The sequence below is a fragment of the Oncorhynchus gorbuscha genome, linkage group LG14 (assembly GCF_021184085.1).
Source record: "Oncorhynchus gorbuscha isolate QuinsamMale2020 ecotype Even-year linkage group LG14, OgorEven_v1.0, whole genome shotgun sequence".
NCBI classification, from domain to species: domain Eukaryota; kingdom Metazoa; phylum Chordata; class Actinopteri; order Salmoniformes; family Salmonidae; genus Oncorhynchus; species Oncorhynchus gorbuscha.
In genome coordinates this window covers 24,309,896-24,334,651 of record NC_060186.1, presented here as the reverse complement: position 1 = coordinate 24,334,651, position 24,756 = coordinate 24,309,896, and positions in this window count along the sequence as shown.

Here is a 24,756-nt window from a genome sequence, read left to right as displayed (position 1 = left end):
CACAGCAAAAACACGACAGGACAGGGCGAAACGCAATCACAGCATGGTGAATACAATACAAGGAACCGACGGGACAGGAACGGATCACAAAGGAATAAATAGGGACTCTAATCAGGGGAAAGGATCGGGAACAGGTGTGGGAAGATTAAATGATGATTAGGGGAATAGGAACAGCTGGGAGCAGGAACGGAAATGATAGAGAGAAGAGAGAGCGAGAGAGTGAGAGAGGGAGGGAGAGAGAGGGATAGAAGGAGGGAAAGAACCAAATAAGACCAGCAGAGGGAAACGAATAGCATGGGGAGCACAGGGACAAGACATGATAATAAATGACAAACATGACAGTACCCCCCACTCACCGGCGCCTCCTGGCGCACTCGAGGAGGAATCCTGGCGGCAACGGAGGAAATCATCGATGAGTGAACGGTCCAGCACGTCCCGAGACGGAACCCAACTCCTCTCCTCAGGACCGTAACCCTCCCAATCCACTAGGTATTGGTGACCCCGTCCCGAGAACGCATGTCCATGATCTTATGTACCTTGTAAATAGGTGCGCTCTCGACAAGGACGGGAGGGGGAGGGAAGACGAACGGGGGTGCGAAGAAAGGGCTTAACACAGGAGACATGGAAGACAGGATGGACGCGACGAAGATGTCGCGGAAGAAGCAGTCGCACAGCGACAGGATTGACGACCTGGGAGACACGGAACGGACCAATGAACCGCGGAGTCAACTTACGAGAAGCTGTCGTAAGAGGAAGGTTGCGAGTGGAAAGCCACACTCTCTGGCCGCAACAATACCTTGGACTCTTAATCCTGCGTTTATTGGCGGCTCTCACCGTCTGTGCCCTGTAACGGCAAAGTGCAGACCTCACCCTCCTCCAGGTGCGCTCACAACGTTGGACAAACGCTTGAGCGGAGGGAACGCTGGACTCGGCAAGCTGGGATGAGAACAGAGGAGGCTGGTAACCCAGACTACTCTGAAACGGAGATAACCCGGTAGCAGACGAAGGAAGCGAATTGTGAGCGTATTCTGCCCAGGGGAGCTGTTCTGCCCAAGACGCAGGGTTTCTGAAAGAAAGGCTGCGTAGTATGCGACCAATCGTCTGATTGGCCCTCTCTGCTTGACCGTTAGACTGGGGATGAAACCCGGAAGAGAGACTGACGGACGCACCAATCAAACGACAGAACTCCCTCCAAAACTGTGACGTGAATTGCGGGCCTCTGTCTGAAACGGCGTCTAACGGGAGGCCATGAATTCTGAATACATTCTCAATAATGATTTGTGCCGTCTCCTTAGCGGAAGGAAGTTTAGCGAGGGGAATGAAATGTGCCGCCTTAGAGAACCTATCGACAACCGTCAGAATCACAGTCTTCCCCGCAGACAAAGGCAGACCGGTAATGAAGTCTAAGGCAATGTGAGACCATGGTCGAGAAGGAATGGGGAGCGGTCTGAGACGACCGGCAGGAGGAGAGTTACCCGACTTAGTCTGCGCGCAGTCCGAACAAGCAGCCACGAAACGGCGCGTGTCACGCTCCTGAGTCGGCCACCAAAAGCGCTGGCGAATAGACGCAAGAGTGCCTCGAACACCGGGATGACCAGCTAACTTGGCAGAGTGAGCCCACTGAAGAACAGCCAGACGAGTGGAAACAGGAACGAAAAGGAGGTTACTAGGACAAGCGCGCGGCGACGCAGTGTGCGTGAGTGCTTGCTTAACCTGTCTTTCAATTCCCCAGACTGTTAACCCGACAACACGCCCATAAGGAAGAATCCCCTCGGGATCAGTAGAAGCCACAGAAGAACTAAACAGACGGGATAAGGCATCAGGCTTGGTGTTCTTGCTACCCGGACGGTAAGAAATCACAAACTCGAAACGAGCGAAAAACAACGCCCAACGAGCTTGACGGGCATTAAGTCGTTTGGCAGAACGGATGTACTCAAGGTTCTTATGGTCTGTCCAAACGACAAAAGGAACGGTCGCCCCCTCCAACCACTGTCGCCATTCGCCTAGGGCTAAGCGGATGGCGAGCAGTTCACGGTTACCCACATCATAGTTGCGCTCAGATGGCGACAGGCGATGAGAAAAATAAGCGCAAGGATGAACCTTATCGTCAGACTGGAAGCGCTGGGATAGAATGGCTCCCACGCCTACCTCTGAAGCGTCAACCTCGACAATGAATTGTCTAGTGACGTCAGGAGTAACGAGGATAGGAGCGGACGTAAAACGTTCTTTTAGAAGATCAAAAGCTCCCTGGGCGGAACCGGACCACTTAAAACACGTCTTGACAGAAGTAAGAGCTGTGAGAGGGGCAGCAACTTGACCGAAATTACGAATGAAACGCCGATAGAAATTAGCGAAACCTAAAAAGCGCTGCAACTCGACACGTGACCTTGGAACGGGCCAATCACTGACAGCTTGGACCTTAGCGGAATCCATCTGAATGCCTTCAGCGGAAATAACGGAACCGAGAAAAGTAACGGAGGAGACATGAAAAGAGCACTTCTCAGCCTTTACGTAGAGACAATTCTCTAAAAGGCGCTGTAGAACACGTCGAACGTGCTGAACATGAATCTCGAGTGACGGAGAAAAAATCAGGATATCGTCAAGATAGACAAAAACAAAAATGTTCAGCATGTCTCTCAGAACATCATTAACTAATGCCTGAAAAACAGCTGGCGCATTGGCGAGACCGAACGGCAGAACCCGGTACTCAAAATGCCCTAACGGAGTGTTAAACGCCGTTTTCCACTCGTCCCCCTCTCTGATGCGCACGAGATGGTAAGCGTTACGAAGGTCCAACTTAGTAAAGCACCTGGCTCCCTGCAGAATCTCGAAGGCTGATGACATAAGGGGAAGCGGATAACGATTCTTAACCGTTATGTCATTCAGCCCTCGATAATCCACGCAGGGGCGCAGAGTACCGTCCTTCTTCTTAACAAAAAAGAACCCCGCCCCGGCCGGAGAAGAAGAAGGCACTATGGTACCGGCGTCAAGAGACACAGACAAATAATCCTCGAGAGCCTTACGTTCGGGAGCCGACAGAGAGTATAGTCTACCTCGAGGAGGAGTGGTCCCCGGAAGGAGATCAATACTACAATCATACGACCGGTGAGGAGGAAGGGAGTTGGCTCGGGACCGACTGAAGACCGTGCGCAGATCATGATATTCCTCCGGCACTCCTGTCAAATCGCCAGGTTCCTCCTGAGAAGTAGGGACAGAAGAAACGGGAGGGATGGCAGACATTAAACACTTCACATGACAAGAAACGTTCCAGGATAGGATAGAATTACTAGACCAATTAATAGAAGGATTATGACATACTAGCCAGGGATGACCCAAAACAACAGGTGTAAACGGTGAACGGAAAATCAAAAAAGAAATAGTCTCACTGTGGTTACCAGATACTGTGAGGGTTAAAGGTAGTGTCTCAAATCTGATACTGGGAAGATGACTACCATCTAAGGCGAACATGGGCGTAGGCTTATCTAACTCTCTGAAAGGAATGTCATGTTTCCGAACCCATGCTTCGTCCATGAAACAACCCTCAGCCCCAGAGTCTATCAAGGCACTACATGTAGCACCCGAACCGGTCCAGCGTAGGTGGACCGACAAAGTAGTACAGGACCTTGATGGAGAGACTTGAGTAGTTGCGCTCACCTGTAGCCCTCCGCTTACAGATGAGCTCTGGCTTTTACTGGACATGAATTAACAAAATGTCCAGCAACTCCGCAATAGAGGCACAGGCGGTTGGTGATCCTCCGTTCCCTCTCTTTATTCGAGATGCGAATCCCTCCCAGCTGCATGGGCTCAGTCTCAAAGCCAGAGGAGGGAGATGGTTGCGATGCGGAGCAGGGAAACACCGTTGATGCGAGCTCTCTTCCACGAGCCCGGTGACGAAGATCTACCCGTCGTTCTATGCGGATGGCGAGAGCAATCAAAGAGTCCACATCTGAAGGAACCTCCCGGGAGAGAATCTCATCCTTAACCACTGCGTGGAGTCCCTCCAGAAAACGAGCGAGCAGCGCCGGCTCGTTCCACTCACTAGAGGCAGCAAGAGTGCGAAACTCAATGGAATAATCCGTTATGGACCGTTCACCTTGGCATAAGGAAGCCAGGGCCCTAGAAGCCTCCCCACCAAAAACTGAACGGTCAAAAACCCGAATCATCTCCTCTTTAAAGTTCTGGAATTTGTTAGAGCAATCAGCCCTTGCCTCCCAGATAGCTGTGCCCCATTCTCGAGCCCGGCCAGTAAGGAGTGAAATGACGTAAGCAACCCGAGCTCTCTCTCTAGAGTATGTGTTGGGTTGGAGAGAGAACACAATCTCACACTGCGTGAGAAAGGAGCGGCACTCAGTGGGCTGCCCGGAGTAGCAAGGTGGGTTATTAACCCTAGGTTCTGGAGGCTCGGCAGGCCAGGAAGTAACAGGTGGCACGAGACGTAGACTCTGGAACTGTCCAGAGAGGTCGGAAACCTGAGCGGCCAGGTTCTCCACGGCATGGCGAGCAGCAGACAATTCCTGCTCGTGTCTGCCGAGCATGGCTCCTTGGATCTCGACGGCAGTGTAACGAGCGTCTGAAGTCGCTGGGTCCATTCCTTGGTCGGTTCCTTCTGTCATGCAGGTGAAAGAGGACCCAAAAGCGACTTAACAGAAACAGAGTTTATTTAAGTCCAAACAGGGAATAACAGAAATCCTCTAGACTTGTAGAGGGAAATAACTGGAGAAGCGGCCACAGACTGCAGGTCGCCGGGTAGGCGCAGGCCGTAGTCGACAGAGACACCTGCTCACACGCAGCATCTGATGAAGGCAAAAAAACACGACAGGACAGGGCGATACACAATCACAGCAAAAACACGACAGGACAGGGCGAAACGCAATCACAGCATGGTGAATACAATACAAGGAACCGACGGGACAGGAACGGATCACAAAGGAATAAATAGGGACTCTAATCAGGGGAAAGGATCGGGAACAGGTGTGGGAAGATTAAATGATGATTAGGGGAATAGGAACAGCTGGGAGCAGGAACGGAACGATAGAGAGAAGAGAGAGCGAGAGAGTGAGAGAGGGAGGGGGAGAGAGAGGGATAGAAGGAGGGAAAGAACCAAATAAGACCAGCAGAGGGAAACGAATAGCATGGGGAGCACAGGGACAAGACATGATAATAAATGACAAACATGACAGTAGCGTACGTGTAGGTATGTACGGCAGGACCAAATCAGAGAGATAGGTAGGAGCAAGCCCATGTAATGCTTTGTAGGTTAGTAGTAAAACCTTGAAATCAGCCCTTGCTTTGACAGGAAGCCAGTGTAGAGAGGCTAGCACTGGAGTAATATGATCACATTTTTTGGTTCTAGTCAGGATTCTAGCAGCCGTATTTAGCACTAACTGAAGTTTATTTAGTGCTTTATCCGGGTAGCCGGAAAGTAGAGCATTGCAGTAGTCTAACCTAGAAGTGACAAAAGCATGGATTAATTTTTCTGCATCATTTTTGGACAGAAAGTTTCTGATTTTTGCAATATTACGTAGATGGAAAAAAGCGGTCCAGAGTAACGCCGAGGTCCTTCACAGTTTTATTTGAAACGACTGTACAACCATTAAGATTAATTGTCAGATTCAACAGAAGATCTCTTTGTTTCTTGGGACCTAGAACAAGCATCTCTGTTTTGTCCGAGTTTAATAGTAGAAAGTTTGCAGCCATCCACTTCCTTATGTCTGAAACACATGCTTCTAGCGAGGGCAATTTTGGGGCTTCACCATGTTTCATTGAAATGTACAGCTGTGTGTCATCCGCATAGCAGTGAAAGTTAACATTATGTTTTCGAATAACATCCCCAAGAGGTAAAATGTATAGTGAAAACAATAGTGGTCCTAAAACGGAACCTTGAGGAACACCGAAATTTACAGTTGATTTGTCAGAGGACAAACCATTCACAGAGACAAACTGATATCTTACTGACAGATAAGATCTAAACCAGGCCAGAACATGTCCGTGTAGACCAATTTGGGTTTCCAATCTCTCCAAAAGAATGTGGTGATCGATGGTATCAAAAGCAGCACTAAGGTCTAGGAGCACGAGGACAGATGCAGAGCCTCGGTCCGATGCCATTAAAAGGTCATTTACCACCTTCACAAGTGCCATCTCAGTGCTATGATGGGGTCTAAAACCAGACAGTGAGTTGCTGCGCAACAGCCTTCTCTAAAAATTTTGAGAGGAATGGAAGATTCGATATAGGTCGATAGTTTTTTTATATTTTCTGGGTCAAGGTTTGGCTTTTTCAAGAGAGGCTTTATTACTGCCACTTTTAGTGAGTTTGGTACACATCCAGTGGATAGAGAGCCGTTTATTATGTTCAACATAGGAGGGCCAAGCACAGGAAGCAGCTCTTTCAGTAGTTTAGTTGGAATAGGGTCCAGTATGCAGCTTGAAGGTTTAGAGGCCATGATTATTTTCATCATTGTGTCAAGAGATATAGTACTAAAACACTTGAGCGTCTCTCTTGATCCTAGGTCCTGGCAGAGTTGTGCAGACTCAGGACAACTGAGGTTTGGAGGAATACGCAGGTTTAAAGAAGAGTCCGTAATTTGCTTTCTAATAATCATAATCTTTTCCTCAAAGAAGTTCATGAATTTATCACTGCTAAAGTGAAAGTCATCCTCTCTTGGGGAATGCTGCTTTTTAGTTAGCTTTGCGACAGTATCAAAAAGGAATTTCGGATTGTTCTTATTTTCCTCAATTAAGTTAGAAAAATAGGATGATCGAGCAGCAGTAAGGGCTCTTCGGTACTGCACGGTACCGTCTTTCCAAGCTAGTCGGAAGACTTCCAGTTTGGTGTGGCGCCATTTCCGTTCCAATTTTCTGGAAGCTTGCTTCAGAGCTCGGGTATTTTCTGTGTACCAGGGAGCTAGTTTCTTATGAGAAATGTTTTTAGTTTTTAGGGGTGCAACTGCATCTAGGGTATTGCGCAAGGTTAAATTGAGATCCTCAGTTAGGTGGTTAACTGATTTTTGTCCTCTGGCGTCCTTGGGTAGGCAGAGGGAGTCTGGAAGGGCATCAAGGAATCTTTGTGTTGTCTGTGAATTTATAGCACAACTTTTGATGGTCCTGTCATGTTTTGTCTTATATTGTCTTGTCATTATGCTTTCCCTTCTGTTCGTTTCCCCCTGCTGGTCTTATTAGGTTCGTTCCTTTTTTCTCTCTCCCTCCCTCTCTCTCCTCTCTATCGTTCCGTTCCTGCTCCCAGCTGTTCCTCATTCTCCTACTCAATCATTTAGTCTTTTCACACCTGTTCCCTATCTTATCCTCTGATTAGAGTCCCTATTTCTCCCCTTGTTTTCCGTTTCTGTCCTGTCGGATCCTTGTATATTGTTCGCCGTGCTGTGTCTTTGTCTCGCCCTGTCGTGTCTTGTTTCCCTCAGATGCTGCGTGTGAGCAGGTGTCTGAGTCTGCTACGGTCGGTGCCTTCCCGAGGCAACCTACAGTTAATGGTCGAGTCTCCAGTCTGTCCTCGTCACTACGAGTGGAATTATGTTTTTTATGTTTTGTTTTCTGCTCTGATTGTCCAGGAGTATTGCCTATTTCCTTTACTGGAATAAAGACTCTGTTTTCGCCAAGTCGCTTTTGGGTCCTCATTCACCTGCATAACAGAAGGATCCGACCAAGAATGGACCCAGCGACTACAGATTCTCGTAACACTGCCGTCGAGATCCAAGGAGCCATGCTCGGCAGACACGAGCAGGAATTGTCTGCTGCTCGTCATGCCGTTGAGAACCTGGCCGGTCAGGTTTCCGACCTCTCTGGACAGTTCCAGAGTCTTCGTCTCGTGCCACCTGCTACTTCCTGGTCTGCCGAGCCTCCGGAACCTAGGGTTAATAACCCACCTTGTTACTCCGGGCAGCCCACGGAGTGCCGCTCCTTTCTCACCCAGTGTGATATTGTGTTCTCTCTCCAACCCAACACATACTCTAGAGAGAGAGCTCGGGTTGCTTACGTCATATCACTCCTTACTGGCCGGGCTCGAGAGTGGGGCACAGCTATCTGGGAGGCAAGGGCTGATTGTTCTAACAATTACCTGAACTTTAAAGAGGAGATGATTCGGGTTTTTGATCGTTCAGTTTTTGGTAGGGAGGCTTCTAGGGCCCTGGCTTCCCTATGTCAAGGTGATCGATCCATAACGGATTACTCTATAGAGTTTCGCACTCTTGCTGCCTCTAGTGACTGGAACGAGCCGGCGCTGCTCGCTCGTTTTCTGGAGGGACTCCACGCAGAGGTTAAAGATGAGATTCTCTCCCGGGAGGTTCCTTCCAGTGTGGACTCTTTGATTGCACTCGCCATCCGCATAGAACGACGGGTAGATCTTCGTCACCAAGCTCGTGGAAGAGAGCTCGCGTTAACGGTGTTTCCCCTCTCCGCATCGCAACCATCTCCCTCCTCTGGCTCAGAGACTGAGCCCATGCAGCTGGGAGGTATTCGCATCTCGACTAAGGAGAGGGAACGGAGGATCACCAACCGCCTGTGCCTCTATTGCGGACTTGCTGGACATTTTGTCAATTCATGTCCAGTAAAAGCCAGAGCTCATCAGTAAGCGGAGGGCTACTGGTGAGCGCTACTACTCAGGTCTCTCCATCAAGATCCTGTACTACTATGTCGGTCCATCTACGCTGGACCGGTTCGGGTGCTACATGCAGTGCCTTGATAGACTCTGGGGCTGAGGGTTGTTTTATGGACGAAGCATGGGCTCGGAAACATGACATTCCTCTCAGACAGTTAGGGAAGCCTACGCCCATGTTCGCCTTAGATGGTAGTCATCTCCCCAGTATCAGATATGAGACACTACCTTTAACCCTCACAGTATCTGGTAACCACAGTGAGACTATTTCCTTTTTGATTTTTCGTTCACCTTTTACACCTGTTGTTTTGGGTCATCCCTGGCTAGTATGTCATAATCCTTCTATTAATTGGTCTAGTAATTCTATCCTATCCTGGAACGTTTCTTGTCATGTGAAGTGTTTAATGTCTGCCATCCCTCCCATTTCTTCTGTCCCCACTTCTCAGGAGGAATCTGGCGATTTGACAGGAGTGCCGGAGGAATATCATGATCTGCGCACGGTCTTCAGTCGGTCCCGAGCCAACTCCCTTCCTCCTCACCGGTCGTATGATTGTAGTATTGATCTCCTTCCGGGGACCACTCCTCCTCGGGGTAGACTATACTCTCTGTCGGCTCCCGAACGTAAGGCTCTCGAGGATTATTTATCTGTGTCTCTTGACGCCGGTACCATAGTGCCTTCTTCCTCTCCGGCCGGGGCGGGGTTCTTTTTGTTAAGAAGAAGGACGGTACTCTGCGCCCCTGCGTGGATTATCGAGGGCTGAATGACATAACGGTTAAGAATCGTTATCCGCTTCCCCTTATGTCATCAGCCTTCGAGATTCTGCAGGGAGCCAGGTGCTTTACTAAGTTGGACCTTCGTAACGCTTACCATCTCGTGCGCATCAGAGAGGGGGACGAGTGGAAAACGGCGTTTAACACTCCGTTAGGGCATTTTGAGTACCGGGTTCTGCCGTTTGGTCTCGCCAATGCGCCAGCTGTTTTTCAGGCATTAGTTAATGATGTTCTGAGAGACATGCTGAACATCTTTGTTTTTGTCTATCTTGACGATATCCTGATTTTTTCACCGTCACTCGAGATTCATGTTCAGCACGTTCGACGTGTTCTACAGCGCCTTTTAGAGAATTGTCTCTACGTAAAGGCTGAGAAGTGCTCTTTTCATGTCTCCTCCGTTACTTTTCTCGGTTCCGTTATTTCCGCTGAAGGCATTCAGATGGATTCCGCTAAGGTCCAAGCTGTCAGTGATTGGCCCGTTCCAAGGTCACGTGTCGAGTTGCAGCGCTTTTAGGTTTCGCTAATTTCTATCGGCGTTTCATTCGTAATTTCGGTCAAGTTGCTGCCCCTCTCACAGCTCTTACTTCTGTCAAGACGTGTTTTAAGTGGTCCGGTTCCGCCCAGGGAGCTTTTGATCTTCTAAAAGAACGTTTTACGTCCGCTCCTATCCTCGTTACTCCTGACGTCACTAGACAATTCATTGTCGAGGTTGACGCTTCAGAGGTAGGCGTGGGAGCCATTCTATCCCAGCGCTTCCAGTCTGACGATAAGGTTCATCCTTGCGCTTATTTTTCTCATCGCCTGTCGCCATCTGAGCGCAACTATGATGTGGGTAACCGTGAACTGCTCGCCATCCGCTTAGCCCTAGGCGAATGGCGACAGTGGTTGGAGGGCGACCGTTCCTTTTGTCGTTTGGACAGACCATAAGAACCTTGAGTACATCCGTTCTGCCAAACGACTTAATGCCCGTCAAGCTCGTTGGGCGTTGTTTTTCGCTCGTTTCGAGTTTGTGATTTCTTACCGTCCGGGTAGCAAAAACACCAAGCCTGATGCCTTATCCCGTCTGTTTAGTTCTTCTGTGGCTTCTACTGATCCCGAGGGGATTCTTCCTTATGGGCGTGTTGTCGGGTTAACAGTCTGGGGAATTGAAAGACAGGTTAAGCAAGCACTCACGCACACTGCGTCGCGCGCGCTTGTCCTAGTAACCTCCTTTTCGTTCCTGTTTCCACTCGTCTGGCTGTTCTTCAGTGGGCTCACTCTGCCAAGTTAGCTGGTCATCCCGGTGTTCGAGGCACTCTTGCGTCTATTCGCCAGCGCTTTTGGTGGCCGACTCAGGAGCGTGACACGCGCCGTTTCGTGGCTGCTTGTTCGGACTGCGCGCAGACTAAGTCGGGTAACTCTCCTCCTGCCGGTCGTCTCAGACCGCTCCCCATTCCTTCTCGACCATGGTCTCACATCGCCCTAGACTTCATTACCGGTCTGCCTTTGTCTGCGGGAAGACTGTGATTCTTACGGTTGTCGATAGGTTCTCTAAGGCGGCACATTTCATTCCCCTCGCTAAACTTCCTTCCGCTAAGGAGACGGCACAAATCATCATCGAGAATGTGTTCAGAATTCATGGCCTCCCGTTAGACGCCGTTTCAGACAGAGGCCCGCAATTCACGTCACAGTTTTGGAGGGAGTTCTGTCGTTTGATTGGTGCATCCATCAGTCTCTCTTCCGGGTTTCATCCCCAGTCTAACGGTCAAGCAGAGAGGGCCAATCAGACGATTGGTCGCATACTACGCAGCCTTTCTTTCAGAAACCCTGCGTCTTGGGCAGAACAGCTCCCCTGGGCAGAATACGCTCACAACTCGCTTCCTTCGTCTGCTACCGGGTTATCTCCGTTTCAGAGTAGTCTGGGTTACCAGCCTCCTCTGTTCTCATCCCAGCTTGCCGAGTCCAGCGTTCCCTCCGCTCAAGCGTTTGTCCAACATTGTGAGCGCACCTGGAGGAGGGTGAGGTCTGCACTTTGCCGTTACAGGGCACAGACTGTGAGAGCCGCCAATAAACGCAGGATTAAGAGTCCAAGGTATTGTTGCGGCCAGAGAGTGTGGCTTTCCACTCGCAACCTTCCTCTTACGACAGCTTCTCGTAAGTTGACTCCGCGGTTCATTGGTCCGTTCCGTGTCTCCCAGGTCGTCAATTCTGTCGCTGTGCGACTGCTTCTTCCGCGACATCTTCGTCGCGTCCATCCTGTCTTCCATGTCTCCTGTGTCAAGCCCTTTCTTCGCACCCCCGTTCGTCTTCCCTCCCCCCTCCCGTCCTTGTCGAGAGCGCACCTATTTACAAGGTACGTAAGATCATGGACATGCGTTCTCGGGGACGGGGTCACCAATACTTAGTGGATTGGGAGGGTTACGGTCCTGAGGAGAGGAGTTGGGTTCCGTCTCGGGACGTGCTGGACCGTTCACTTATTGATGATTTCCTCCGTTGCCGCCAGGATTCCTCCTCGAGTGCGCCAGGAGGCGCTCGGTGAGTGGGGGGTACTGTCATGTTTTGTCTTAGATTGTCTTGTCATTATGCTTTCCCTTCTGTTCGTTTCCCCCTGCTGGTCTTATTAGGTTCGTTCCCTTTTTCTATCCCTCTCTCTCCCCCTCCCTCTCTCTCCTCTCTCTATCGTTCCGTTCCTGCTCCCAGCTGTTCCTATTCCCTAATCATCATTTAGTCTTCCCACACCTGTTCCTTATCTTTTCCCCTGATTAGAGTCCCTATTTCTTCCCTTGTTTTCCGTTCCTGTCCTGTCGGATCCTTATCTATTGTTCACCGTGCTGTGTCTATGTATTGCCCTGTCGTGTCGTGTTTCCCTCAGATGCTGCGTGGTGAGCAGGTGTCTGAGTCTGCTACGTTCAAGTGCCTTCCCGAGGCAACCTGCAGTTCTTGATCAAGTCTCCTGTCTGTTCTCGTCATTACGAGTAGTATTATGCCTTTTGTTTGTAAAGTAACTTTACTGGATTAAATACTCTGTTTTCGCCAAGTCGCTTTTGGGTCCTCATTCACCTGCATAACACTTTCCTACAGCATTTCCTTCCAGAAACCGTGAGAAAGTTTTTCTGAGGTCTTGGCTGATTTCTTTAGATTTTTCCATGATGTCAAGCAAAGAGGCACTGAGTTTGAAGGTAGGCCTTGAAAGACATCCACAGGTACACCTCCAATTGACTAATGATATAATTTAGCCTGTCAGAAGCTTCTATAGCCATGAAATCATTTTCTGGAATTTTCCAAGCTGTTTAAAGGCAGAGTGAACTTGTCACCAAGTGTATGTAAACTTCTGACCCACTGGAATTGTGATTTTTTTGCTTTGTTATTATGAGGTATTGTGTGTAGATTGTTGAGGAAAAACATTAATTTAATACATTTTATAATAAGGCTGTAATGTACCAAAATGTAGAAAAAGTCAATATTGTACTGTTGGACTCAACCTTGAAATTAAGAAAACATGAGAGAGTTCACTCCCTGAATTGCCTGCTTGAGTAGGCCTGAACAATCCTTCAGTTCTTCGACCCTCCTTCCTTCCAAGGTAAGGGAGGAATGACACCCTCGTTAACAGTCCATTTGTTCGACAGAAAGATGATGTCCCGGAAGGAAGGACATGCCAGTAACACGGCAATGGACGGTGTTGACTTTCTGATGTTGGACAAGACCAACGACGACCCATGTTTGGAGATGATATTCAAAGACAAGACGCTCCTGCTCGATAGAACTGCACCTATTTCTCTTACAGTCAAAAAGGAAATCCAGCCTGGTCACTAGATGTAGACTTCAGACTTTTGAAGAGGTCCCCAGAAAGTCGATATATGCCTTCCTCTGCGCTCACAAAAAAAAGGAAAACAATTGCCCAGCACTGGGCACAAACTCATAATGCTTGGAGCAGTAGCACGCCTCTTAGACCACTGCACCAATGCAGCTCACAATGCTCTAGCTAGCCGTTAGAATAATTGATGATAGTTGATGGAAACAGTGCGTTGTTTTTAATTATTTTGTTTACGCCTTCCCCAAACCATAGTGCTGAGCGATTAGTGCTTTTCGAGGTCAGTTCGGTTTCGGTTCCATTATCAAAAAATAATTGCTGTTTTGGGACATTAAATACACTATGCATTATGTGGGTTGAGGGCCTTAACAACACAGAATAAAACAATTAATACAAGTCCCATGATGGTAGTGAGTGCTCATTTCTGCTTATCACTTATTAACCATAATTTATTATTCTACTTTAACAAAATATTTCAGTTGTTGTGTATATTTCAGTTGTTGTGTGTCCACAGAGCATGTGCAGACCAGCTGGCTGGTGTGGTTACTGACAAATTCAATCTCTCCCTATCCCAGTGTGCTGTTCCCACATGCTTCAAGATGACCACCATTGTTCCTGTACCCAAGAAAGCAAAGGTAACTGAACTAAATTACTATCACCCCGAAGCACTCACTTCTGTCATCATGAAGTGCTTTAATTAAGAGACTAGTCAAGGATCATATCACCTCTACCTTACCCGACACCCTAGACCCACTTCAATTTGCTTACTGACCCAATAGATCCACAGACGATGCAATCGCCATCACACTGCACACTGCCCTATCCCATCTGGAAAAGAGGAATACCCATGTAAGAATGCTGTTCATTGACTATAGCTCAACATTTAACACCGTAGTACCCTCCAATCGCATCATTAAGCTTGAGGCCCTGGGTCTGAACCCCGCACTTTGCAAATGGGTCCTGGACTTCCTGACGGCTGCCCCCAGATGGTGAAGATGGGAAACAACACCTCCACTCCGCTGATCCTCAACACTGGGGCCCCACAAGGGTGTGTGCTCAGCCCCCTCCTCTAATCTCTGTTCACCTATGACTGCGTTGCCAAGCACGCCTCCAACTCAATAATCCAGTTTGCAGACGACACAACGGTAGTAGGCTTGATTACCAACAATGACGAGAGCCTACAGGGAGGAGGTGAGGGCTCTGCGAGTGTGGTGTCAGGAAAATAGCCTCTCACTCAACATCGACGAAACAAAGGAGATGGTCGTGGACTTCAGGAAACGGCAGAGGTAGCACCCCCCAATCCACATCGATGGGACCACAGTGGAGGAGGTAGAAAGCTTCAAGTTCCTCGGCGTACACATCACTGGCAAACTGAAATGGTCCACCCACACGGACAGTGTGGTGAACTGTAAAGCCCACAACCACAGGGCTTTCCAGAGGTTGGTGCCGTCCGCCCAACGCATCACTGGGGGCAAACTACCTGCCCTCCAGCCATCACTAGCACATTAGAGGCTGCTGCCTATATACATACACTTGAAATCACTGGCCACTTTAATAAATGGAACACTAGTCACTTTAATAATGTTTACATATCTCGTATTACTCATTTCATATGTATATACTTTATTCTATTCTATTCTACTTAGTCTGTGCCGCTCTGACATTGCTCATCCTTATATTTATATATTTTTAATTCATCATTCCTTTACTTAGATTTGTGTGTATTGGGTATATATTGTGAAATTGTTCGATATTACTTGTTAGATATTACTGCACTGTCAGAGCTAGAAACGCAAGCATATCGCTACACCCGCAATAACATCTGCTAAACATGTGTATGTGACCAATACAATTGGATTTGATTCCATTTTTTTTAAATGGATTACTTTATTAGCCTATGCTGTCTGACAAACATCACTATTTTAGTCCTTCTTCAAAGTAAATAAGGCATACTTTTATAACTGCTGAATACCAACTATCAATCACTTAGATCCTGTATTTTCATATAGAGATACATTGTGAAGCAACTGCTTTCTATCCCTCTCAATCACACATTCTCTCTGAGCCAGGTCCAGCCAATCAGAATATGTTTTTCCCCACAAAAGGGCTTTATTACAGACAGAATTACTCCTCACTTTCATCAAATGTCTTGGTTGCTGGTCTCAGACGAAGATGAAGAAGCCGGATGTGTAAGTCCTGGGCTGGCGTGGTTACACGTGGTCTGAGGTTGTGAGGCCGGTTGGACGTACTGCCAAATTCTTTAAAATGTCGTTGGAGGCTTACGGTAGAGAAATGACCATTACATTCTCTGGCAACAGCTCTGGTGGACATTCCTGCAGTCTGCATGTCAATTGCAGGCTCAGTCAAAACTTGAGACATCTGTAGCATTGTGTTGTTTGACAAAACTGTACATTTTAGTGGCCTTTTATTGTTCCTAGCAAAGGGGCACCTGTGTAATGACACATTTGTTTAATCAGCTTCTTGATATGCCGCACCTGTCCGTTGGATGGATTATTTTGGCAAAGGAGAAATGCTCACACAATTATTTGAGAGAAAGAAGATTTTTTGTGGGTACGAAACATCTGGGGCGGCAGGGTAGCCTAGTGGTTAGAGTGTTGGACTAGTAACTGAAACGTTGCAAGTTCAAATCCCCAAGCTGACAAGGTACAAATCTGTCATTCTGCCCCTGAACAGGCAGTTAACCCAGTGTTCCTAGGCAGTCATTGAAAATAATTTATAAAGAAAAATCTCTGTGATCTTTTATTTCTGCTCATGAAATATGGGACGAACACCTTACATGTTGCATTTATATTTTGTCTCTAGAGAAACTGCTCATTGAGCTAACAGAAAAAAACATTATGGAATTCAGATCATTTAACCTATGTCCGTCAATTAGTTTAAAATCCCCAAAATAACTGAAATGAGGGTTAATCGTTCAGCACTACCAAACCATAGCCTGAACCTTAAATACTTGGAATGAATGCCTAAACTGTTAACCTTTGACTTGTTTCTGCGTTAAACCTGTAACCACGTGGAATTAACCCTGTAACCACACAGAATTTCAAAGGGAAACTATGAGATCTTGTTCAGGAAATCAAGAATCCAATGCTTTTCTCTACCCTATGATCAGCTCCAACTTGCTGTTCCAGTTTCATGTTCCATTTACCATCAGTCCATCAGACTAGCAGCCTAGACTGATGACACATTTCCAACAACCTGGGGTAGAGGTGCACTGGTGTGTATTGGAGTATTGGGGAATGGTCTACAACCCAAAAGCTGTACAGTAGGTAAAATGTGGGTTTGGCTTTGTCTTTGTCTTTGTCTCAGCCTGCCTGCAAAACGGGTATGCATTTGCATGAATTTGTCTGCCCGCCCCCGCCACACAGCCAAGCCTGATTAATGATCTAAGTGTGCCACCACCTCTCTGAGCCTCTCAGCCCAGCTAGCTCCCACGACAGTCACACACACACACACACACACACACACACACACACACACACACACACACACACACACACACACACACACACACACACACACACACACACACACACACACACACACACACACACACACACACACACACACACACACACACACACACACACACACACACACACACACACCAATCCACCCACTCCCCCTGCTCTTGCTCCTGCACATGCTCCATCAACGCCCAGGGCTGCATTATTTCACATGTAATCACAAGCTTTCTTAAATATGTCTTCACTCAGTAGCTGTGGTGTTATCCAAGGTTTCTCCCAGAAAACAGTTTTAGTTTTCAGTGTACTCTGGTTCTTAAGACTGAACTGATGGGTGATATAACACAACAAAGAGCCTGTGATATTTGAAGGATTTATCTAGCATACAAATGTCAATCACTATTTTGCCCCAAATAACATTCCAAAGAGTCTATTTTGAGGTCTTTATTTGCTAACTGAAATGTAGTCCTGAGGTGCTGACCTGTTACACCATCTACAACCAACCATTATTATTTGATCCTTCTGGTCATCTATGACCGTTTGAACATCTTGGCCATGTTTTGTTATAATCTCCACCTGACACAGCCAGAAGAGGACTGGCCCACACCTCAGAGGCTGGTTCCTCTCTAGGTTTCTTCCTAGGTTCCTGCCTATGCTTGCTGTTTGGGGTTTTAGGATGGATTTCTGTACAGCACTTTGTGACATCAGCTGATGTAGAAAGGGCTAAATAAATACATTTGATTGATTGGTCTAGTACTTCTCTAATTAGTTGTAACAAACATTATCCCCAGGGGTATGCACAATGCTGTCAGGGAACGCCAAATAAAAATGTGAAGAAGTTACAGGTCTGTGAGAGCCAGAAATCTTGCTTGTTTGTAGGTGACCAAATACTTATTTTCCACCATAATTTGCAAATAAATTCATTAAAAATCCTACAATGTGATTTTCAGTTTTTTTTCTTCTCATTTTGTCTGTCATATTTGAAGTGTACCTATGATGAACATTACAGGCCTCTCTCATCTTTTTAAGTGGGAGAACTTGCACAATTGGTGGCTGACTAAATACTTTTTTGCCGCACTGTACATTTGGATGAGGTTTTTTCTCTCGCCTGAGTAGCCTCGTTTCACTGCCAAAAATCAAAAACCATCTAGCGTTCAGCAAAATAACAACACAATGTCAAATACAGGTAGCCTAGTCAAATAATTAACATCCAATCACATTAACCGTTACAATTTCGCGGGAAACCTTCACTCTTGCACAGACATTTAGAAAAGAAACATGTCAATTTGAAAAATAAGCCACGGGAGTCTTTTGAGCTAAAATAAAGACAACTTTCGAGTAGTAAGACAACAGATAGCATTAATAAGAAGGGGTTGGAAGTGTCTTATATGGTGAGCTACCGAGTGGCTAGGACAGGCAAGCCGCGGATATGGCTGGGACAATGCTGGGGGGAAAGGCCCAAAAAACTGTACAGACAATGTCTTCATCAAACAACACTGTTTCACGACGCATCAGTGACACGGCAGGAGATGTTTTAAAACATTTACTGCTTCGCATACAAGCTAGTGAATTATATGTGTTACAGCTGGATAAGTCGACAGACATAGCGGGCCTGGCATATGTCCGTTGCGTTTATGCGGGGCCAATTAAGGAGGACACCCTCTTCTGCAAACCACTGGAAACCAGGACAACATGAGAGGATTTTTCTTAAGTACTGGACAGCTTTGTGACATCAAATGGACTTTGGTGGTCAAGATGTGTCGGTATCTGTACTGATGGCGCACAAGCCATGACAGGAGGACATAGTGGAGTGGTAACGCTCCTGCAAGTAGCTGCTCCCGACTTCACTTGGGTACACTGCAGCATCCACCGAGAGGCTCTTGCTGCCAAGGGGATGCCTGACAGTTTGAAATGCGTTTTGGACACTACAATAGGGCAGCATGGTAGCCTAGTGGTTAGAGCGTTGGGCTAGTAACCGAAAGGTTGCAAGTTCATAACCCTGAGCTGACATGGTACACCTCTGTCGTTCTGCCCCTGAACAGGCAGTTAGCCCACTGTTCCTAGGCCGTCATTGAAAATAAGAATTTGTTCTTAACTGACTTGCCTAGTTAAATAAAGGTAGAATAAAATACAATGGAAATGGTTAACTTTGTTAAACCTCTTGCGATGAGCAAACCCGTATCCGGGAGTGTAATCATAGCCTCAAATGCATTAGCATAACGCGGCGTACATAGAAACTTTTCCTATTCGTGAAAATCGCAAATGAAATGAAATAAATATATTCAAACACAAGCTTAGCCTTTTGTGCACAACACTGTCATCTCAGATTTTCAAAATATGCGTTACAGCCAATGCTAGACAAGCATTTGTGTAAGTTTATCATGTCATAATGCTATGCTAGCTCTGCTGGCAGCAAGCAACATTTTCACGAAAATAAGAAAAGCAACCAAATTAAATAATTTACCTTTGAAGAACGTCAGATGCTTTCACTCAGGAGACTCCCAGTTAGATAGCAAATGTTCCTTTTTTCCAAAAATATAATTTTTGTAGGCGAAATAGCTCCCGTTTCTTCATCATGCTTGGCTGAGAAATAGACCGGAAAATGCTGCAACTATAACGCCAAACTTTTTTCAAAATTTGCTCCATTGCCATCGACAGGAACACGGCAAACGTTGTTTAGGATCCATCCTCAAGGTGTTTTTAACATATACATTCGATAATATATCCGTCGAGGCAATTGGTTTCTCATAAGAAGCGATTGGAAAAATGGCTACCTCAGTATTTTATTTTCTGCGGGAGACACCATGTGACCACATACTATATATGGTCCCTTACAGCCATTCTTCAATGGAAATGCCCAAAAAGACGTCACAATGCTGTAGACACCTTGGGGAATACGTGGAAAACGTAAGCTCATTCGTAGCTCATTCACAGCCATTTAAGGAGTCATTGGCATGAGGCGGTTAAAAAAAATGCGGTACTTCCTGGTTGGATTTTTATCTGGGTTTCGCCTGTAACATCAGTTCTGTGGAACTCACAGACAATATCTTTGCAATTTTGGAAACGTCAGAGTGTTTTATTTCCAAAGCTGTCAATTATACGCATAGTCAAGCATCTTTTCGTGACAAAATATCTTGTTTAAAATGGGAACGTTTTTCATCCAAAAATTTTAATAGCGCCCCCTAATGCACAAGGCCCCTGAACTCCTGTGTATTTTCTGCATTGTGCAATGATATGGGCAGCGACCATTTACAACATACATGTTTTGTAATAGTGTTTCTTTGGTCTTCGTCCCCGTGCCTTTACATGGCGCGCCGTAATTTGGGTGTAATAAAAAACCTATTACACATACCTGCGCCTGTCTCCCGATACCAACGTGACACTCACATGACTGCTCTATCTGGGTGATGTTTTTTCTCTCCTGAATGAACTGAATCTATGATTACAGGGACTCTCCGCAACTATATTCAATGTGTGGGCCAAAATTGAGGCTATGACTAAGAAGTTGGAGCTCTTCTCTGTCTGCATTAACAAGGAAAGCCCACAGGTCTTCCCATTATTGTATGATTTTTTATGTGCAAATGAACTAAAGCTTACAGACAATGCCAAATGTGATATAGCGAAACACCTGAGTGAGCTGGGTGCACAATTACGCAGGTACTTTCCCGAAACGGATGACACAAACAACTGGATTCGTTATCCCTTTCATGCCCTGCCTCCAGTCCACTTACTGAACAAGAGAGCCTCATCGAAATTGCAAGAAGCGGTTCTGTGAAAATTGAATCTAACCAGAAGCCACTGCCAGATTTCTGGATAGGGCTGCGCTCAGAGTTTCTTGCCTTGGAAAATCACACTGTTAAGACACTGATGCTCTTTGCAACCACGTACCTATGTGAGAGTGGTTTCTCGGCCCTTGCTAACATGAAGACTAAATACAGGTACAGACTGTGTGTGGGAAATGATTTAAGACTGAGACTCTCTCCAATACACCCCAACATTGCAGTTATGTGCATCATTTCAAGTACACCCTTCTCATTTATTTATTTATTCACCATTTTTGATGAAAAAATAAGGTTTTATATGTAATATGGCTAAATAAAGAGCAAAAGTATTGATTATTATTATATTATTATTTGTGCCCTGGTCCTTGAAGAGCTCTTTGTCACTTCCCACGAGCCGGGTTGTGACAGAAACTCACACTCATTCTTATGTTTAGTAAATGTATTGTACAGTGTGTGTGTGGCAGGCTTACAATGATGGCAAAAAACAACATTTGAGAGTGCACTGACACTGGTGCTAGAGGGGGTACGCAGCTGGAGGGGGTACGCAGCTGGAGGTTGAATGTTTGAAGGGTTACAGGACAATAAAAAGTTTTGGAACCAGTGAGATACATCATCAACATATAGTACATTATTTACAGTACATCAAAGGTATATACAGTACCAGTCAAAAGTTTGGACACACCTACTCATTCAAGGGTTTTTCTTTATTTTTACTTTTTTCTACATTATCGAATAATACTGAAGACATCAAAACTATGAAATAATACATATGGAATAATGTAGTGACCAAAAAAGTGTTTATATTTGAGATTCTTCAAAGTAGCCACCCTTTGCCTTAATGACAGCTTTGTAAAGGCACACTTAACCAGCATGGCTACGACAGCATTCTGCAGCTATACGCCGTCCCATCTGGTTTGCGCCTAGTGGAATTGTCATTTGTTTTTTCAACAGGACAATGACCCAACACACCTCCAGACTGTGTAAGGATTATTTGACCAAGAAGGAAATTGATGGAGTGCTGCATCAGATGACCTGGCCTCCACAATCACCCAATCTCAAGCCATTTGAGTTTGGGATGAGTTGGACCGCATAGCGAAGGAAAAGCAGCCAACAAGTGCTCAGCATATGTGGGAACTCCTTCGGGACTGTTGGAAAAGCATTCCTTATGAATCCGGTTGACAGAATGCCAAAATTGTGCAAAGCTGTCATCAAGGCAAATGGTGGCTACTTGAAGAATCGAAAATCAAAAATATATTTGGATTTGTTTAACACTTATTTGGTTACTTCATGATTCCATATGTGATATTTAATAGTTTTGATGTCTTGACTATTATTCTACAACGTAGAAAATAGTCCAAACAAAGAAAAACCCTGGAATGAGTAGGTGTGTCCAACTTTTTGACTGGTACTGTACATGTTAGCCTAATGTCAGAGAGGGGTGGTGAATATTCCCTCCACAGAAAACATTAGCAGAATAAACAGCAGAGATCAGAGAAGGGCTGGTGTTATATAGTGCATGTGTAGTAGCCAGATGGATTGGCTGCTAAATCCAGACAAATTGCGAGTGTGTCGGTCGTTTGGAACAAGCGTTTGCAGTTAGCCCTCGTGCACACACATCCAGTCCTGTTGCGTTTATTAGCTGTTTGACATTCATACAGGGGCGGAGGAGAAGAGAGAGGGATAGCGGGAGGGATGAAGGGAGGCTGGGGTGATGGGGGTAGCCTTTGAAACCCTCCGACTCGCACTGCATGTGCGAGCTGCCATTGGTGGATTGGTCTCTGTGTTCCTGATAAGGATTTCATAGTCTGCACATAGTCTGTTCTGCTCCCATCTCTCTCTTTCACTCTACTCTTTTTCTGTCTCTGTCTCAGTTCTCACTCTCTCTCCCTCACAATCTGTATTCCCTCCCTCCCTCCCTCGAGCTGTAGTGTGCCTGCCCGTTCAAATAGGAATCCCCATCCCCCTTTCAAAATGAGGGCAGGTTCATTTCTGGTGATTCACAAATGGAGAGAGAGAGAGAAAGAGAGCTGGAAGAAGGGCTTTGAAAAAGGGCAGTTTCTTTATGATCTTTCTTGTCAGCCGTCCCCATGTTTTCTGTGCCATTGTGATGGTAAATGTATGTCTTTCAGTTTCATCATCATTTGTGTAGCACTCAATTCTCACTGGATTTGGTAGGTCTACTTCACACTGAGATTAATGTGATCTCTATCACTCTTCCCTATTTTTGTAGATCATGCCATGAACCGCAGAGAGAGAGAGAGAGAGAGAGAGAGAGAGAGAGAGAGATACTGTATGTGTGTGTGTAAATGCATGTCTGTGTGTGTGGCTATGTATCTATTTGTGTATGCATGGACATGTGTCTGTGTGTGGGCGGGGGGGTTGCAACTGAGCGCAAGAAAGATAGCCGGATGTTTGTCTGTTTTTTTAGTGTGTGTTGACACCATCTTCAAACTTGCAATGGACCGAAGAACAACATGCAGTATAAGCAAACTGAGAACTTCATTGATTTTAGAGAGGTATATACAGTAGGTGCCCACTTTTCCAACTCATCTTCAAAGATGGCTGCCAGCCAAGATGAAAGACCTCTCCACCTTTCCTCTTCATCCTAGCAGCCCCACAGGGGTTATTCCATCTTTCTCTCCTCAAACTCTTTTCATCTCAGTAGGACTCATTGACATTAATGCAAATCATTTTCAATATGTCCTGATCTATTCATGTGTCTAATATCTTCTGTGCTTACATAATTCATCAGATCACATGGTAGAAGTGAATGAGACGGCGCTCTATCTCTTGCCTGCTCAAACATTACATCTATGTTGAGAAGGATCGCATGCAGCCCTGTGGAGCGACCAAATCGCTAGCTTTTACATTGATTCAATGTAAAGGCAGTCACTATGGCAACGCATCAATCCTGCATGTAGAGTCTTTATACCCCCTTGCTCCTAGACGAGGTATAGGGTTGCTGTATGCTTTACGATATGTTTGCCTTTCCATAGCTTAGTGGCAGTTGGCAGAGAGGGATCTCATTTTCTAGAATACTGTCTCAATGCTATTATTGCTTCTTCATTTGGGAGGTATGAAACCAAGGCTTTCAATATTCATTCAATGAGGGGTGTTGAAGTTGACGATTGGTGTAGGGATACTCCTAAAAGGCACAGCCATGTGTTCTAATTCTAATGTAGGCTTACTTGGAGCAATTGTGAGTGAGTGAGTGAGTGAGTGTGTGAGTGAGTGAGTGAGTGAGTGAGTGAGTGAGTGAGTGAGTGAGTGAGTGAGTGAGTGAGTGAGTGAGTGAGTGAGTGAGTGAGTGAGTGAGTGAATGAGTGAGTGAATGGGTGAGTGAGTGAGTGAGTGAATAATGATGAAACAAAGGGGGGGGGGTAAATGGAGGTAGGAATTGAAGCAGTAATCAACAGAACACTGACAGCGACAGGCTGAGGTTCTGTTTCCCCTGGCCTGTCACTTAAGTCTCAAATAAATTGGTGTAAATCAATGAGGAAAACTGGACCTCCAGAAGCCTTGCTCTTCTCCTCACATCCCCATCACAACATTAGCCAGTGCCAAGTGAACCGAGCCCAACGCGCTCTCAGAACTTTCTCCTTGTTAGAAAGATCTCTGAGAGTCGGGGCTAGTTTCACACTGCTTAGAGTATACAGTACAGGCTTTTAGCATGGTTTCAGAGAGCAAGAAAGACAGGGAAGGGTTCAGTGAAGAGCAGAAAGAACAGAAGCTCAGAGTGCTCCCGAGTGGTGCAGCGGTCTAAGGCACTACACCTCGGTGCTATAGGTGTCATTACAGAACCTGGTTTGATTCTAGGGTGTATCACAACCGGCTGTGATTGGGAGTCCTATAGGGCAGTGCACAATTGGCCCGGCATCCTCTGGGTTAGGGTTTGGTTGATGTAGGACGGCCTTGTAAATAAGAACATTTCTTAAAACTTCTTATGGCTGCAGGGGCAGTATTGAGTAGCTTGGATGAAAGGTGCCCAGAGGTGCCCAGAGTAAACAGCCTGCTCCTCAGTCCCAGCTGGTATAATATGCATATTATTTGTATTGGATAGAAAACACTCTGAAGTCTCTAAAACTGTTTGAACGATGTCTGTGAGTATAACAGAACTCATATGTCAGGCAAAAACCTGAGAAGAAATACAAACAGGAAGTGGGAAATCTGAGGTTGGTCGATTTTCAACCCAGCCCCTATTGAATACACAGTTGGATATGGATAAAGTTGCTCTTCCTAGGGCTTCCCCTAGATGTAAACCGTCTTTAGAAAGTTGAATGAGGCTTCTACTGTGTTGTGGAGCCGGATGGGAGCTCTTTGAGTCAG